The sequence below is a fragment of the Furipterus horrens genome, unplaced genomic scaffold (assembly GCF_987537825.1).
Source record: "Furipterus horrens unplaced genomic scaffold, mFurHor1.1.pri manual_scaffold_17, whole genome shotgun sequence".
Lineage (NCBI taxonomy): Eukaryota > Metazoa > Chordata > Mammalia > Chiroptera > Furipteridae > Furipterus > Furipterus horrens.
Window position 1 is genome coordinate 53,018,950 of NW_028327187.1, and position 5,553 is coordinate 53,024,502.

The window sequence follows — 5,553 nt, forward strand, 5'->3', positions numbered from 1 at the left end:
GACAGGGAACTTGCTAATTCCCATGGCAGCTCATTTTATCTTTGGATAGCATGACTACAAGATTTCTATTCAACATAAAGAAGTATTTCTGTCTCTCTGTAGCTTCCATCCATTGGGTATTACACAGAAAAAACTTCTCCCTCTGCTCCATGATAGCTTGTATTAGTTTCCTGTGGCTCCCTCTGCTCCATGATAGCTTGTATTAGTTTCCTGTGGCTGCTGCAAAAAAGTACCACAAACTGAGCAGTTTAAACAACAGAAATTTATTGTCTCAGAGTTCTGAAGACTACAAGTCTGAAATCAAGGTATTGACAGAGCTGTTTCATTTGAAGTTTCTAGGGGAGAATCCTTCTTTACCTCTTCTAGCTTCTGGGGACTAATGCTCCTCGGCTTGTGGCAGCAAAATTCCAATCTTTGCCTCAGTATTCACATTGCAGTCTTCTCTCTTCGTGACTGAATATCCATTTTCTTATAAGAACACCAATCATATAGGATGAAGGCCCACCTTATGCCAATATGACCTCATCTGAACTGACTGCATCTTCAAAGACTCCATATTCAAATAAGGTCACATTATGATGTTCCAGGGGGTAGGGCTTCAACATATCTTTTTGGAGGGACACAATTCAACCCATAGCACAACCCTTCAAGTATTTGAGGAAAACTTCCTGTCAAGATGGAGGTATAGGTAGACACACTTCACCTCATCACACAACCATAGAAAGAATTACAACCAGATCTCAAAAATAAATAACACCCAGAACCATCAGAAAATTGAGCTGAATGAAACTCCAACAACCAAGAATTTAAGGAAGCCACATTCATCCAGACAGGTAGGAGAGGGTAGTCACAGAGATGGGGCGAAAAGGCAGTTTGGCACAAAGAGGAGGTGGTGGCAGTGGCGGCAGTGACACGGTGAAACAGATGGTCTCAAGTTCATGTGTGGTGGATAAAAATTGGGTGGGATACCCTGGGTGCAAACCATCTCAGCCCCAGGCCAGACTGCATAACCCAGGGTTCTAGCACCAAAAAAAAAATAATAATAATAATTACCTCTGGCTGTAAAAACCAGTTGGGGTGGGGCAGCAGAAGAAACTGTTGTATTTTCTCTGTTTAAAGGTCACACATAGGCTTAGAATGCACACAAACCCCACGCGAAAGGGAACCAATCCCATACTGGAAGTGGGTGAAGTGACTAAAGTACAGCAGGTGACGAGCAGGCCTCCAGAAGCCAGGTAGTAGCATGGTCACCTCTCAGAGAGCCCCCGACACACACATACACACACAACACACAAAGAGCCACAAAGCTGTGAAGTGGGTTACCCTACACTGGCAACTATCAAAGACTCTGCCCTGTATAATTTACAGGTGCTTTTTCTGCATAGACCATGTTACTAAGACAGGGAGTAAAAGCAGCTCTACATAATACACAGAAACAAAAACAGGGAGGCCACCAAATTGAGGAGACAATGAAATATGGGCCAAATGAAAGAACAGGAAAAAAAAAAAAACACAGAAAAAGAACTAAACAAAACAGGGAAAGCCAACTTATCAGATGCAGAGTTCAAAACACTGATAATCAGGATGCTAAGAGGACTAATTGAGTATGGCCACAAAATAAAGGAAGAAATGAAGGATACCCTAAGTTATATAAAGAAAAAATATACAGGGAACCAACAGTGAAGGGAAGAAACCTGGGATTCAAATCAATGAATTGAAACAAAAAGAAGAAATAAACAATCAGCCAGAACAGAAAAAAGAAAAGATAATTCAAAAAAAATGAGGAGAGGCTTAGGAACCTCTGGGACAACTTTAAACAAACCAACATATGAATCATAGGGGTGCCAGGAGAAGAGGAAGAGCAAGAAACTGAAAATATATTTGAAAAATTAATGAAAGAAGACTTCCCTAATTTGGTAAAGGAAATAGACATACATGACCAGGAAGCACAGAGTCCCCAACAAGTTGGATTCAAAGAGGGCCTCATCAAGACACTTGATAATTAAAATACCAAAGGTTAAAGATAAAGAATCTTGAAAGCAGCAAGAGAAAAGCAAAGAGTTGCTTACAAAGGAGTTCTGATAAGACTATCGCTGATTTCTCAAAAGAAACTTTGCAGGCAAGAAGGGGCTGGCAAGAAGTATTCAAAGTGATGAAAAGCAAGGACCTACAACCAAGATTACTGTATCCAGCAAAGCTATCATTTAGAATGGTAGGGCAGATAAAGTACTTCCAAGACAAGGTAAAGCTAAAGGAATTCATCATCACCAAACCATTATCACATGATGTGTTAAAGGGACTTATTTAAGAAAAAGAAGATCACTTTTCCTGTCACGAGTTGCTTGGAGTTAGTTTGTGGGTCTCTGAGACCTGAAAGTTGAAAGCATCTTCATGCATGAGGTACTGTGCCCGGCCACCCAGCGGTCGTAACCATGCCACAAAACGAGTATATTGAGTTACACCGGAAGCGCTATGGATATCGTTTGGATTACCATGAGAAAAAGAGGAAGAAGGAAGGCCGAGAGGCTCATGAACATTCAAAGAAGGCAAAAAAGATGATTGGTCTGAAGGCTAAGCTCTACCATAAACAGCGCCATGCTGAGAAAATACAAATGAAAAAGACTATCAAGATGCATGAAAAGAGAAACACCAAACAAAAGAATGATGAAAAAACTCCAGAAGGAGCAGTACCTGCATACCTACTGGACAGAGAGGGACAGTCCCGAGCCAAAGTACTTTCCAATATGATTAAACAAAAACAAAAAGAGAAAGTGGGAAAATGGGAAGTCCCTCTACCCAAAGTTTGTGCCCAGGGAGAAAGAGAGGTATAAAAGTTATTCGAACTGGAAAGAGAAAGAAAAAAGCATGGAAGAGAATGGTTACTAAAGTCTATTTTGTTGGAGATGGTTTTACTAAAAACCACCTAAATATGAAAGATTCATTAGGCCAATGGGCTTACATTTCAATAAGGCCCACGTAACACATCCTGAACTGAAAGTCACCTTTTGCCTGCCAATACTTGGTGTAAAGAAGAATCCCTCATCCCCACTCTATACAACTTTGGGTGTTATTACCAAAGGTACTGTCATCTAGGTGAATATAAGTGAGTTGAGCCTTATGACCCAAGGAGGCAAGGTTATTTGGGGAAAATATGTCCAGGTTACCAATAATCCTGAAAATGATGGATGTATAAATGCAGTCTTACTGGTTTGACAGCAGTTTCATACAAGTAACTTGAGTGTGATGTTTCTTCATAGTACAATATTACAGGAACTTACATGTCTGCAGCCATCAAGAAAACTATTTATTTTATTGTAAAGAACATTAAAATGACCCAGTTTTACAAATTGGTATTTATTTTGGGGTTTATCATTTAGATGTTCATTAAATTGAATGATTAAAAAAAGCAGTTTAAGCAATAAAAAAAAAAAGAAAAAGAAGATCACAACTATGAACATTAAAATGACAACACACTTACAACTATCAACAACTGAATTTAAAAACAAACTAAGCAAACAGAACAGAATCAGAATAATAGATATGGAGATCATATGGAGGGTTATCAGTGGGGAGGGGTAAAGGGGAGAAGAAGGGCAAATGTGCAGGGATTAAGAAGCATAATTGGTAGATACAAAATATACCGAGGGTTGTTAAGAAATGTATGGAAAAGGATTAAGCCAAAGAACTGAAATGCACAATCCATGGACATGAACTAAGGGCGGGTGGGATTGCTGGAGGAAAGGGGGGCACTGGGCAGAGGGGAGCAAAGGGAAAAAAATTAGAACTTCTGTAACAACACAATCAATAAAATATACTAAAATTTTTTAAAATATTTTTTTAAAAAGAATAGTATAAGACTTGTGGAGAGGAGGAAGATGGCGGAGGAGTGAAGGGAGGCTGTGCTTTCAGGCTCCCGAGACCCGTCTGTAGTTTGGGCTAATTGTAGACAGAACATCTCAGTGAGCAGCTGGACACTGGCAGGAGTTGAGCCTTGGCCCTACTGGATTAGAGAAAAACCATCTGGGAACAACCTGTTTAGTGAGGATAGCGGAAGAAAAAGAGACGAAATGGGATTCCTGACTGGGGTGGCTGCCCAAGCTGCGGCTGGAAGTACACAAAGGCTTTTTTGTGACCATAGGCTTCCCCAGAGAAGAGTCGGGAGGAGAGCGGATCTCTGCCCGCTGGCAGAGACAGGACTCGACCAGGTGGCATTGGCGTTGAAGGATAGGAGACAGCATACTGCTGTGCAAGTGAGAATGTAATTTTCCTTTATATTTTTCTCTTGTGGACTGTGGAGAGGGGTGGAAAGTTTGGGGATGGTAGGACATTCTTGAGGAGCACAGGCGCAGAGGCGCGCTCGTGAACTCCTCAACCCTCCCCTTGGGTCGCTAGGGTGCGCATAGGGAAGTGCGCTCATTCACTGGCCTAGGTGCATGGGGCTGTGAGTCCAGGTGCCCCTCGGACACGCTCCAACAAACACAAAATCAGTGCCCCAGTGGGTACAGGGAGGGCCCACTGGACACACAAAAGACCGTGCACAGACACTCCTGGCCAGCTCCAGTGGGCGCCAGGCCAGAGCGCAGACCACTTGCTCAGGCTCTGCTTGTGCCCGCCCAGGCAGGTGCGGGAATGGCAGGTGGCTGCGGCACAGGAACAGTGGGCAGCAGCGACTCACAGACTCTCAGTTCCACTGTGCACAAGTGTCTGAGGCCCCACCCTAAGAGGCGAGAGACCAACTCCCTGAACACGGATCAGCAGGCCTGAGGCAAGCTCTCGGGCCACCTTTTGAGTGCAGGGGAGCACGCGTGGGGGCAACTCGGCTAGCTCCAACAGGTGCCAAAGGAACACCCGTGCCAGCTACCGTGGACGCACACTGCTACTACAAGGAACAGGAACCTCTGACCTGCCTTATTAGACCAGCTATGGACGCAGAAAAAGAAGACAACACACAAAGGCTGAACTAAGTAAAAACATTTTTTTTTTCTTCCTTAAAGGGAAAAGAGAGAAAGGGGGAAAAACAAAAAAAAATTATATCTCTAATCTGTTTCATACAATCTCTCCGTCCCATCTTTCTCTTTAATTGTTGTTTATTTGTTTCTGTGTCTAGTTTAGCCTCCCTTTCACTCTAAATAAATAAAATATAACTACCATATGAATCCAATACTATACAATCCCTCTTTCTTACTATATTCTGCATTCTTCCCTCCTTTTCTTCTATTTTTATTAACATACAATGTAAATATTACCTACTATCTTGCACAGTCCCAACTATTATTACTCTATCATCCCCTCTCTCAAAAATCATATTTTTCCTCCCTAAAAAGAACTCTTATCTATTCTTCTTATAGTATAAAAGCTCTAATCTCTCTACATTTATATTAATACTGGCTCGTTGGCTGACGATAGCGGGATAGAGGGTGGGGGATACTTTGGAGGGAGCAGGTCTCCTGCCTGGGCTGTGTGTTTATGTTTTTAACAGCATCTCAACAAAAGAACTCAAGACAAGGTGGATAGAGTGACTCTCAATCAACTAGCCAGAAGGAAGATCCTACC

The 5,553-nt window shown here is 42.2% G+C and overlaps 1 pseudogene; it reads left to right on the top strand.

The window, feature by feature from the left end:
- The first annotated feature begins 2,432 nt into the window (after positions 1-2,432).
- On the top strand, positions 2,433-3,193 carry LOC149991008 (ribosome biogenesis protein NSA2 homolog; annotated as a pseudogene).
- Positions 3,194-5,553: the final 2,360 nt, after the last annotated feature.